The 14,016-nt window shown below is 36.0% G+C and overlaps 1 long non-coding RNA gene across 2 annotated transcripts; it reads right to left on the bottom strand.

The window, feature by feature from the left end:
* Positions 1 to 4,045: 4,045 nt before the first annotated feature.
* Positions 4,046 to 8,102, bottom strand: LOC125479549. 2 transcript variants are annotated; one of them, XR_007260101.1, is made up of 4 exons: positions 7,784 to 8,102; positions 7,193 to 7,555; positions 4,576 to 6,520; positions 4,046 to 4,463 (listed from the first exon to the last, which is right to left on the bottom strand). It is a non-coding gene; the product is annotated as an uncharacterized LOC125479549 (long non-coding RNA). The 2 variants fall into 2 exon arrangements; XR_007260100.1 differs by having other exon boundaries at positions 4,576 to 7,555.
* Positions 8,103 to 14,016: the final 5,914 nt, after the last annotated feature.

Here is a 14,016-nt window from a genome sequence, read left to right on the forward strand (position 1 = left end):
ACTCTTGATCATCAATAAGATGGTTCATTTCGAACAATTCTAACTGTTGAAAAATATAAGCGATACTCCGTCATCATGGATTTCTAAGTGATCAATGTCATCGGAAGGTGTAAAACAGAGGTGAGGTGAGACAACAGTTCGGTTGTCAGAAACTTTATTCATATTCAACATCTCAACTAAACTAACTTTCCTCGGTCGCGAGTGAGGCAAGACACTATAGTAAAAAAATCGCTAACCAAATGTCGATAAAATCGACAAGACCAAAGATATCTCAAATTTCACTGTACTTTGTGAGAATTTCAACCTTCTTCCACTAAACTCTTTTTGGGAAGAAGAAAAGAATATTGTTTACTGAGATCACGTCTCCCAAGAAAAGTACCAACTTAATCAAGGTTAACGGTTGAACAATTTGGTATAAAGTTGATTGTTGGTGATTAGGGAATTTAATCTTGTTACTAGAATAGGTGAGAAAGTCATTGATAAGACCATTATGAATTCAACAAGCTACAGGAGAAAACTCGAGTTCCAAAGGTGGTCGGGTAGACCATCAATCTGAAATATGGGTTAACGGTTTTAATCGTCACCCGATTAAGTTGCTAAAATTTATGTACGATCCTAAGATTCAATTTTTTGCCTTTGCGGATAAGTTTAAGGTTCCCAAGATAAAGTATTTAGCCCTTGGTTAGGTAAATTCCTAATTGGTAAACTTTGTAACTAAGTTTCGCAATGACGTCGGAAACGTTCAATATGAAGTAAGGAAAATTGGTGTAATACTAGGAAGTTGGTTGATGATGTACTTCACTCCACCATTTGGTGATATTGCAGATAAAATTTTGGAATATGACGCCAGAGGTGTACGTCCTCAGACGTACCATACTACTTCCTTTCATTACAACGCGAACTAAAAGGTCCTCACAGATTTCTCTATACTCAATTCACTTTAACAGTGAAAAATTAACTTACACTTCGATTCTACTGTCGACCTATGAAAATGATCGGAAAGGTGACTAGTCAGAGAGGTTAGGTTTACCTAGATAGGTGATAAGGTAAAAACAACTATGAGTTTACTGCCCTAATACAAAACTTGCTCCTCAATTTCCATGATTTAGTTTCTTCGGCTCAAGTAATCACTGCTAATTAGTCTATCAGTCGCGCTGCTAATTAACATATATACGATATTTTTGATATTGTTCGTTACCCTGAAACTATCAGCCAGCATTCTGGCATAGTCTGGTATCAAAAATCATACCGTCTGAATATTGGTTGACAGTTCCAAGATATCAGATAATAATCCCAATTAGTAGCACCACCGTAGGCTAATTACAGATTAGAGCCTGCTCGGGTAAATGGTTTCGGACGATTAGTTAAGAAGTGACCCTATGAAGTGGTTTCATAATTTTAAGGAAAGTACTCACTACTTCGGGGATTTCTGCTAACCGTAGGTGTAACAACTCGTACACCTGTACCTATGCTCATCGAAATGACGAGTACAACATCGAATAAACTCTGAGAACCAGTATTGGTTAAGATGCCCTAAGGCCGGAAAAAGAAATTGCTAATACGTACTTCAGAACATGTCTAAAAAGATTCGACCTTCCTCCTAGAGATCCGGAATTTGAACTGGTGTGTTTAAGGAGATTAATGCTATCGGGGACTAAAAGTGGTTGTCCCCTAGGTGTTCCTCCACCGAGTGCTACCCTTTTAGCACCACAATGTCGCACAAGAAATTTCCAGAGATTTTGACGAAAAGTAAAGCTTCCTAGGAATTCTAAAAAGTGGTATACTAATGGGTACCATCAAGGAATCAAAACTATTTTTGGTTTTCATTCTCAAAAGGGTTGGAAGGAATGACTAGATGGTAGTGGAATTGGTGACCAAAATTCCCATGATACACAACTACCGATATAGTTTCCCTGCTTTAGGGCCTACAACTTGTCACAAATCTGCATCTTTCCTTGGCAGGGAAATTCTTCACTTAAAGTTTAGAGGTAGTTGCCAAAGTGATTTTCTCGAATGTTAATAAGTCGCCTAATCCACCCAAAACTTAGGAAAACCTAACACGTTTTTTGTAGTCGACGAGGTGGCAAAATTCGACATTTAGGCTCAAGAATCGAGAATGCTTACATCAAGCGTGTGATGAATGCAATACTGCCCAAACTTATGCTATGATACCAAATTGACACACCCCGACGCAGAATGTCCACTAGGACTTCGAATCGAGTTGTGCTAGCCGACACTTGGAAGGTGACGAAGTTATAAAATGTAGTGATGTGGAAAATGTAAATAAATTTAAACCTAAAAGTGCCTAAACAGAAGAGTTCGCTGTGAGCGAGAATGAACTCATTTCACACGTGATGACAGAGTATAAGTATAGTAAGACAGGATAAGGATTATACCCTCAAAGGTAGCCACCTATACTGAGACTTGCCAATAATCCTCGTCGATACAAAAGTTCAGCTGCTAAAACCTGGAGGGGCAAAAAACAAGGGTAACCTTTGAAAACATTATAACCCCTCGCCGTAAAACATGTACAATTTCCGAAACATACATACTATGTATAGTATGAAAATACTTACCATAGCCTGCAAAACATAAATAAGGCATGACATCCCAAAATCACCAAATCTCAATAGTACTATAAGTAAAATTAGGTGCACAACAATCTATGCTAGCATACCAGTCGGAGTCACCTAATATGACCTGTACAACTAACCTATTGCTTATCAATCTATGCTAGCACACGAGTCAAAGTCGCCTAATGCAATCTGTACGACAGGACTGGGTGTAATCATAATATACGCTCTATACTATGATCACGTGAAGACTAGCGATAATCGCGGTCACCTACGAGTCGGAGTCGCCTAATGTGACCTGTATGACAGGACTGGCACCTACTTGGATCCAAGGTAAGTATGCGATGCGAGAGGTGAACATACACGTGAAGGACTGGCCCTGGCCCGGGGCGAGCACTAACACGGGGGTGCAACAATGATGAGCAAACTACATGAATATAAGCATGCCATAATGATACAATAATTCTAATCAACATAATAACATTCATAGTCGTAGATATAGTTATGGCATCAAAAATTATAAGCATACATGTGCATCCCGTAAGATGTAGCATGTTTCATAAATTGATCACCTTTAACCTTGATTGAACCGTTATTGTCCGTTGCATGCACATAGGAATCTCAGTGTGCCTCAAGAGTAATTTGATCTTCTTAACCCAAAAGTTCATGTGTTGGCTCCACACAATTCTTAGTCATTTTTAATAAGGTTCGATGACTGATTCCTTGTCAACATAGTCATTCCCATTTTTAGGCATCCTTTTTAAATTCCAAAATTACCCTACAAAGATAATTTCATTTAAGGCTCAAAACAAGGTGCCCAAGTCACTAAGGTTCTCAAAGGTACTAGGCGGTAGTCGCAGTAGGTAGCGGCCTAGGCGACTTTTTATAATTTTAATTAAATTTATTATATAACATGTAAATAAATACATAATTGTATTGGAGTACATAAAGTACAAAATAGAATGACATATAAATTATAAAGTACTAGAATATGTTGAAAATATGAGACACAAGGATATAATGAGTGTCTATCCGAGTATTTAACAAGTCTCTTGGAATTTATTGAAAAACTAAAATCCCAAATAAAAGTTATCCAATTTATGTTTAGGTGAGAGTCGCAACGTAGACGGGTCTAGGTGGGCTAGCGAACCTCTAGGCAGGCCTATAAGCGCTCTTTCTTAATTTTTAAACGTCTAGGAACAAATCGAAGTGTTGGCCAACCGCCTAACACCTAGGTGGACCTAGACAGTGCTAAGTGGAGATTTTTAGAATAGTGCAAGCCACCAATAGAGGGGAAAGCTAACACTGAGTCCAAATAACAACACAAACTGTGCTAGTTCAACCCACACATGAACTCAATTTTCATTCCAACCCCACATGTAGAAGACGACGACGACAACAACAACGCTAGCTTTTAAGGTATATGGTAACCCAATTCACCCATCAACCAAATTCATTCGTCTTCAAAAATATGAAGGCTAAATCACTCAATTGACTATGTTTCAAAAATGCAAACACAACATTCATACGAAAAAATTTATAAAACGAATATCCCAAACCAAGAGACCAACTAGTGACATACACATTAACTAGTGAGATCAACTGGAAATTAACTAGTGAGATCAACTTTATAAAGGGTTCTTCAAAACCAAGAGACCACCACACCAATATGTAGAGTGAGTGTAAGGAAAGCTAGTTATTTGTTCAAAGCTGAATTGCAGCAAACCCAGTAGTGTGAGATACCATGCATTCTTCAGAAGGAAACACAAGAACTAGCCATCCACTTGTTCTCCTTCTTAACCATCATGACCAACAGTAGCTTCAGCAGCAGCCTCATCAGAGTCATCATGATCACAAGAAGCAAGAGGCGGCTTGAGGGCAAGCTTTCCCCTGCAGCCGCAACACAGATCAGTCAAAGTTATAAAAATATCAATTATATGAAATACTTAAAAAACCAAACTAACAACAAATTTGGTGGCAAGCCAAAGTTTACAGAACGGACACGCTTTGTAGTATTTCTTGTGAGATGTTTGGTGTATGAGGAAGCCACTCTTCGTGTGAAATTTCTTGTTACACATCGGGCAGTATATTTCTTGAAACTTATTGGCAAACTTCTTATGCTTTGCTCGGGTGTCAAGAGCAGATACAGGAATGAAGGAATTAAGTACATGATGTCAAGAATTAATGAATGGGCATAAAAAGGATGATGAAATAAGGAATGGCGGCCTAATTGGGTTTCTATGATCATGCATGCATCTAATCAGAAAATTAGCAAATATAATGCTAGAGGGAATTAACATAGAGATTAGTGAAATCACTATAATTCCTAATAATAATAATAATATCTAATAAAATTAAAATTAAGAGATAAAATTAGGTCAATACGATTATTTCCTTGTTAAATTTATGATAAAATGCCCTCAGACCCTCTCACGCATATATTTCTCATTTAATCCGATATTAGAAAATAAATACCAAAAAAGAGAAGGAAGAGGAAAGAAAGAGTTAGCGTTTCCAATCCAAACATTGTCGTTCCAAAATGGATCAATCAATCAAGATGGGTATGAAATATTATTTTCTTTCTCCGTTTTTATAATTAAGATCCCTAACTCTATATATATATATAATGTATATTTAATTAGCATTTTGATTACAAGATCCGATAATTAATTAGCATATCATTAATTATCTGATAATTACTCTTCAATTTGTCTAATCGCACTAAGAAATCAGTTGACCTCATCTAATTGCTATGCAATTAAAGTATTTTTGCTAAATTCCCTAGATCCATGGCATGCAATTTCCTTTCTTAATATGTTAATTATTGATTATAGTTCTACCTCTTAATTTCTTGCTTAATTTTATCTCTTAATTTTAATTTTATTAATTATTATTATTATTAGGAATTATAGTGATTTCGCTAATCTCTATGTTAATAATAATTAATAAAATTAAAATTAAGAGATAAAATTAAGCAAGAAATTAGGTCGACCCGATTATTTCCTTGTTGTTGTTAAAATTAAAAGATAATGTTGTTGTTAAAATTAAGAGATAATGTTGTTCTTAAAATTAAGAGATAAAATTAAGCAAGAAATTAAGAGGTAGAACTATAATCATTAATTAACATAATAGGAAAGGAAAGGAAATTGCATGACATGGATCTAGAGAATTTAGCGAAAATACCTTAATCACATAGCAATTAGATGAGGTCAACTGATTTCTTAGTGCGACTAGACAAATTGAAAAGTAATTATCGGATAATTAATGATATGCTAATTAATTATCGGATCTTGTAATCAAAATGCTAATTAAATATACATTATATATATAGAGTTAGGGATCTTAATTATAAAAACGGAGCAACAAAATAATATTTCATATCCATCTTGATTGCTTGATCCATTTTGGGAAGGAGAATGTTTGGATTGGAAACCCTAACTCTTTCTTTCCTCTTCCTAGTTATCCTTTTTTTTGGTAACTATTTTCTAATATCAGATTAAATGAGAAATATATACATGAGAGGGTCTGAGGGCACTGTGGTAGTGCTACTACTACTTGGTTATGTGGTAACTATTTTCTAATATCGGATTAAATGAGAAATATATACGTGAGAGGGCCTAAGTTAAGCAAAATTCATTCCAGAAAAAGGATTGTATTTACAGCTAAATGCCTAGTGAGAGTCCTTGGACACAGATGAACATGCTGACCCTATCACATCATTGTCTATCAGAACCAATAAAGGAGAAGAGAGAGATAAAACTTTGATGCAACATCAAAATCTGCAGTTATGAAATGCTTGAGAGGAAAAAGAATGAAGTTATGAAACATTACAAGAACTTTTGTATCAAGTCTTTTACTGAAATGAAAGGGGCCAACTTTTGTAGATTCAACAATTTCTAGTTGACAGTAGCAGCATTGCCATCACCCTCCCCAAACGAACCCTTTATCTGTAAGGAAGACAAATGATTAATTGATATGCAGAGGGAAAACTCATTAGTTACATGCCAAGATTATGTCGTTCGACTAATCCATTCGTTAACAAGTCCTTTAACTCAAGGATGCCCTTCCAAAGATTGAACCCAAACCCACTTCAGCAGGGATATAGGGAAATAGAGTGATAGCACCCATACCTGGTTTTTCCAAGGTGGTTTTAATTGTCTTTTGATGCAGATTTCATTTTCAAAGACTAATCTTTCTTTGACAATCTCTACTGTTCTAAGCATGCAATAACAGAGTCCAAAATTCATACAGAAACTAATTTTCCACAATAATAAGTTTATATTAACTCCAATCAGATTATAGGAAAACAGATGATAAGTACAGGGAAAATTTGCAGACAACTGACAACACCATTAAGAATGATCATGACAACTGCACATTTGTTTTGTTTAAACTACCCTTGAAATCCACTAAATTTTATTTTGGTACTACCAACAAACTACATCACAGATATCCCAAAGATACACTAAACACAAAAACCAGAAAAGACCAAATTAATCCGTTATTGCTCAAAAACCCATCTAATTGATGCCAGATTACTCAAAACAAAACCCCTATCCAGAATCCTTACAAAAACTAGGACAGAATTAAAGACCATGTAAGTTACGCAGAATTCAGACCAGAAAAAGGATTGTATTTACAGCTAAATGCCTAGTGAGAGTCCTTGGACACAGATGAACATGCTGACTCACGATTGGTGATCACTTCACTTCCCCAAGCATTTGCATTAAGTTACAAGTTACAAGTTACAACTAGAAGAATGATTAAAGCAAAACTACCTTATACAATATGTTGCAACGACATGAGGCTTCTGGAGGAAATTAGCAAGATTCAAGTTTTTATAGGTATCAAGAGAGATAGAAACATACAGGGAAAGAGGTATTTAGAGAGAGTATGATTAGGCATGCATTGTGCCACCAACAGCCTCTCATTTCCCTCACCAATCTTTTGTGCCTAACCTTCCCAACCGTAGCCGCCTCCGCCTGCATCCAGATACAACACGAACAACTGCATCAGCTCAGAAACTCACAGAGGCATAAAATGCACACGCTCAGCGGCAATTGCAAACCCAAACAATCGGGGCCTTCCGCAATTCAAACCAATTCTGAAAATCTGAGCTCATTAATCTAAATATCATTTGCGTAATCTATACATATATGTGTGCGTAAATCAATGGATGGAGAGAGTGAGGAGATGAGTGAGAGTAGTACCTGATGATAATTGAGAGCGGATGAGACGGCAGAGGTTGTGACGGTTGGGGCGACGGAGCAATGGAAGAGGAGGATTCAGATTCAAACGAAAATGAGGGCGGCTCTGAGATAGCGGAGGCGGCGGCGGGTACGGGGGTGATTCTGTTAACTGGTATTCTGTTACAAAACAGATAGTGGGGAATAATTGGCACCTCTGACAAACTCTGACGGGCTTGGTGGAAGAGAGAGAGATACCGGAGAGAACAAAACGAGAGAAGTGGACGGAGTCCGTCCGAGCTAGAGGGAGAAAGATAGGGGGCAGAGAGAGAAGGGCCATTTCGACGCTTCAGTGTTCGAAAAAAAAAAAAAAAAAACAAGGGTTTTTATATTAACACCCCACAAAATGTTGAATGCACCATATATTAAAATTTAATATTAAATAAGTTATTTACCCCACTATGCAATAACAATTTTGACCTTATTAAGTTTTAAAAAAAAATAAAAATCTATAAATACATCCCAAATCACTTTTAGCGTATTATTTATTTTGTTAACAATCAAAACCCTCCCATACTCCATTGTTGAACAAAACCCTAACCAATGAAACTACAAACATGTTGATTGAGAAAAATTGTTTTCGACGAATGGAACATGAAATCAATGTTTCAGAAACTTCACATGAGGTAAGACTTCATATTTTTCTTTGTTTTAGTGATTTCGATGACATCAATAATTATTTAATCTTGCTTTTGTTGCATTATTTAAACTTCTATATTCATATTCATCTTTTAGGATTCATATTAATCTTGCGTACCCAATAACATCAGTCGTATTAGTGCTAGAGTCATATACAACTTTTACAAATTGAGGATAACCATTCTCCACAGGGACTCCTACTCTCAATCTTTTGCCATTTGTCGGGATCTCCCATCCCTTAGGAACTGAGGTAGAATCTCTAGGCCATATAATAGGTCCAACATTGTATTTAGAAGTTGAATAAGGATCACTTGTGTTTTTCGAATTAGCATGCGTTAATAAGATGATTTCAATCTATACTAAGATGATTTCAAAGCATTATTTTGAAATCATTCGGCAAACTAAACTTTCAGATGATTTGAAATCTTTCGGCAAACTAAACATTCAAATGGTTAGATTCAATCCCTGAAAATTAAAAATGAGTGTTATAAGATTTGAGAAATGTGGGGTGTAAAGAAAATGTGAGGTGTATGTACAAAATATAAGATGTATATTGAGAATGTGGGGTGTGGGGGTATTATGGGAAAGTATGTGGAGTGTATTAAGATAATTTTTAAGTGAAAAAGCAAATGTGGGGTGTATTAAGTATGTAAGGTTTATTTAACAATTTGTGAGATGTTAATATAATAAGCCAAAAACAAAGAGCATGGAAATTAATTAAATAACGAAAAATTTGGAAAACTAGCCAAAATTTGAACCATGAATAGAATTTTAACCAACCTTTATAATTTATTATAATTCTAACCAAAATTTGACATGAAAATACTACAACACCTTTTCTTAACTAAAATAATTACAAAACTATATCTTCTCTTTTGTTTAGTTTCCCTAAAAATACTTTCACGCCTAAATTAATAACAACCTCTTTAAGTAGCACAGATTCGAGGAAAGGCCTAGTGGCCTCATCCGGTTTCAATGCAAAGCTATGATTTTCTTCCTTCTTCTCAACGGCGAGTACCCATTTGAAAATTTCTAGCTCCAATTTTGGTTTTTGGAGGAGGACCTATTTGCGCTGACAGGTTTTAAAGCCGTTGTAGTGAGAGAAGCTGCAGAGCAGTGTAAGAGTAACCCAATTGAAGCAGTTTTGGAGCTTCTGATGTCAAATGCCTACGAGTGAAGGTATTTTTCTAAGGGAAAAAAACTTCATAGTTTTGCAATTATTTTAGTTAAAAAGGGTATTTTAGTAGTTTTATGTCAAATTTTGGTTAGAATGATAATAAATTATGAAGGTTGGTTAAAATTCAATTCATGATTCAAAGTTTGGTTAGTTTTCAAAATTTGAATCATGAATAGAAGGAAGAAAGGGAAAAACAAAGCCACGTGGTAGAGATCCTGATTGTATTGAGTGATGTATCTTGATGCTGACACGTGTCCAGCGCCCCAGTGGCACCTTAGGTCATCTCCAACCGAAGGGCTAGATAGCTCATTTTAGCCCTATAGCCCTCCAAGAAATTAATATTTTAACGAGCAGTGCATGGTCATATTTCTTACCATCTCCAACCGAGGGGTCAAAGGACCATAGGCCAAACATAGTTCTGTGACAAAAACCATCCCTAACCGAAGGGGCCAATGAGCCATAAGGCCAAACATAATTTATCATTTAAATTTAAAAACTACAACAACTTAAATTTAAAAACTACAACTACAATAAATTAAATGTAATATAATTAAATATTTAAAATAAATTATGAAAACACTTACTTCGTCGTAGTAATTAGTGCCGTTTTCATGTCTACTTGCGGCGATTAACAGTTGTATGTTAAATTAATTTTTTAATTTAAGTGTCCAATTACTAGTACAACTTAGTTTGAGATAGTCCCACATCGGCCGTGGGAAATAATTAAGCAAGCAAACAGGGCTATAAAAGGAACACCCTAACATTGAATTAATCATACCTTTCTCGGCCTATAAATATTGTTTTTTAAATTTTGGCCCCCAAAAAAAAAAAATTAATTCAAATCCAACAGTAACTGACATCAGCTAGCTGTTGGTTTCAAATTTATGGCCCGGCCTCGGGCTATCTAGCTGGTTCTTTTAGGCCAGCCAGTTGGCCCTTATCTCCTTTTTTGGCCCAGTGGGGCCCACAAGCCCTTTGGCTTAGCCCTCAGTTGGAGACGGTTTTCACGTCATTTCAGGTTATTTTCGGCCCTTTGGCCAGAACGGTTGGAGATGGCTTTACGTGCATACCAAGTAGTAGTAGCACTACCACAGTGCCCTCAAACCCTCTCACGTATATGTTTCTCATTTAATCCGATATTAGAAAATAGTTACCAAAAAAACCGAGAAGAATGAAGAGGAAAGAAAGAGTTAGGTTTCCAATCCAAACATTCTCCTTCCCAAAAGGGATCAAGCAATCAAGGTGGGTATGAAATATTATTTTCTTGCTCCGTTTTTATAATTAAGATTCCTAACTCTATATATATATATATATATATATATATATATATATATATGTATGTATGTATGTATGTATGTATGTATGTATGTATGTATTTATTTAATTAGCATTTTGTTTACAAGATCCGATAATTAATTGGCATATCATTAATTATCCGATAATTACTCTTCAATTTGTCTAATCACACTAAGAAATCAGTTGACCTCATTTAATTGCTATGCGATTAAGGTATTTTAAACAAGACAAATGTGCAGTTGTCAATGATCATTCTTAATGGTGTTGTCAGTTGTCTGCAAATTTTCCCTGTACATATCATCCGTTTTCCTATAATCTGATTGGAGTTAATATAAACTTATTATTGTGGAAAATTAGTTTTCGTACGAATTTTGGACTGTGTCATTGCATGCTTAGAACAGTAAGGGTTGTCAAAGAAAGAGTAGTCTTTGAAAATGAAATCTGTATAGAAAGACAATTAAAACCACTTTGGAAAAACCAAGTATGGGTGCTATCACTCTATTTCCCTATATCCCTGCCGAATTGAGTTTGGGTCCAATCTTTAGAAGGGCATATGCTTGAGTTAAATCACTTGTTAACGCATGGATCAGTCGAACAACATAATCCCAGCGTGTAACTAATAAGTTTCTGTGCCTGTTATGATCATCCCTCTGCATATCAATTAATCATTTGTCTTCCTAACAGATAAAGGGATGGTTTGGGGAGGATGATGGAAATGCTGCTACCGTCAACCAGTAATTGTTGAATCTACAAAAGGTGAACCCTTTCTTTTCAGTAAAAGACTTAATACAAAAGTTCTTTGTAATGTTTCATAACTTCATTCTTTTTATGTCGCATCAAAGTTTTCTCTCTCACTCTTCCTCCTTTATTGGTTCTGATAGACAATGATGTGCTAGGGTAGTGTGTTTGAAGGTTCCCTTAGGTTTGAATCCTTCGTTTTCTGACAAGACCTGAAAATATTTTCCTGGAAAATATGGCCCTTCCTATTCTCTTTCTTTTAGCTTGTGCATGGTTATTTCCCTTCCTATTTTCTGCAGCTTCTACGTGAACTGCATCACTCCCTAATTGGGCAAACTCAAATCCTTCCACCATTACTTTTCATCTCTTTTGCCAAATGCAAATGGCCCTCTACCATAGTGGTGGAGAGGAGTGTTGCCCTTGCATCAAGGCATGGGCTCGAACCGTTCCTATGATGCTGATTATTCTAGAATCACAAAATGGATCAGTCAACTAATATGAAATGTACTTATTCAGTCTTGGATGACATGATGTCTTGGTGTAGTAAGAAACAATGGATGGTAACACTATAAACTACAAAAGCATAATTTACAGCAATTATGGCAACTGAACAAAGTGCATGGTCGATGAGGTTGAATGATTATGCAGTGATAAATTTAATCAGTCGTCTGTTTAGCTATAGTTCAGAAAAGGACTTTACAGTTAAGACGTCAAGTTGTAAAACTACGATAACAACTCAATACGACGAATAGAGCAAATGAAGAAAGAGGCACTCGCAAGGGGGAGTGTTCAGTCACCACCGGTCCACCACCTCTGTTTTTCTCAGTTGATCAATAGACTTCTTTACCCTGTCATCTCCTTCTATAATTCTTCTCATGCTTATTTGAGTGACCGCCGCTCCTCTCAACCAATGACAGAAAACATAGAAGTATAAAAACAGACATGATTTTCTCTATATGTAGTAGTGTAGTTATAGAAAGCTCGATTAGCATTGGTTTACATGTATTCAAGACATGGCGACTAATTTCAAGGACGGAGATTATGCTAACGAATTTATAGTTGTCTAGTATGTTTTTAGCTTTCCATCTTTTTCTATTCCTGTTATCTGTAGGTGTGTTGTATGCTGTTTGCAACATGATTATTGTGGTTGTGCATTTCTTTTTCGTAATTTTTTTTTATTGTTGAGTTTAGGGCAAGTCATTTTGATGAAAGGAGAGAGGACTAAAACAATACCTCCAACGAAGACATGGATAGGCGATGGAGATGGAGATGGAGATGGAGATGTTACTGGAAGACAGGAAATTAGAATGATCATATACTTTTAGTAATATTTCTGAATACATAAATTTTTTTTTTTTTTTTTTTTAAATTTTGATAAATCAAAAGAGATTTTACTAAAGGGGTGATCTGGGCTAAGTCACAAAATAGTATATACAACCAACCAATATAAAAGTAAAATCAAATTTCAATTAGTGGAGTTGTATGTCTACAGCAACAAAATAAGAACGAAAAAAAAAAAAAGCAGAGTCCTAAAAAGCTTCCAATGATCCCTTCAGGAACATCCGATAAAATTGGAACGATATATAAAAAGCTTACAGTGGTCCCTTCGGGAACATCCGATAAAATTGGAACGATATATAAAAAGCTTCCAGTGATAGGGTAAGCAAAACAATTTTTTTACAACTGCAAAGTTGGTACACTCCATATTGGAGGTTTTCGGCTGTTCTTTACAAAGGCCATAACATCTTTGGTGTACGGCTTTGAAATATCTTGTCTTGTGATGATGTTATACACACCAGTCCATAAGGCCCGACATCAAGGCTTATACGATCAGTATCGTGATTGTAGTATATACAATTTGCTTGACATTTTGGAAACTTTGAAGCCAACACACACATACTGAATAATTGTCACCCAAAAACAGTGCCTCGTCACATAAGATGTCCATTGCAATCCACTTACGTTTAGCGTAATCCAATTCGAAAACTTTAAATTTCGTCATCTTGCGTGTTCCATCTTCAAAATCTCAAATATATCTTTGAACCATCAACAATTTTTCCTTATTTGAATTCACGAGATATGTCTTGAAGCAAGGATCCTCTGGTTTCTTGGCTGTTGCAATCACTTACCATCATGTAGGACCGACGGGTAAGATGAAACGACAAGAATGTTCTTCTATTAACAAGGTAAAACTTATCTTGGAAGCAAACAACGTCGTCTAACATTTTCCATCGCCTATCTACGTAAGTCTTGTTCGGGTGAAGGTTTCTCCGGAGAGGGCTCCTCGGCTCTCAGCACAGCTCCCCAAAGGATTGGCACTTTAGATGTGTAGTCGGGCTCTTGTTTG

Source organism: the organism of the source record quoted next, unplaced genomic scaffold (assembly GCF_019419815.1).
Source record: "Pyrus x bretschneideri cultivar Hongxiangsu unplaced genomic scaffold, Pyrus_bretschneideri_v1 Contig297, whole genome shotgun sequence".
Classification (NCBI taxonomy): Eukaryota; Viridiplantae; Streptophyta; class Magnoliopsida; order Rosales; family Rosaceae; genus Pyrus; species Pyrus x bretschneideri.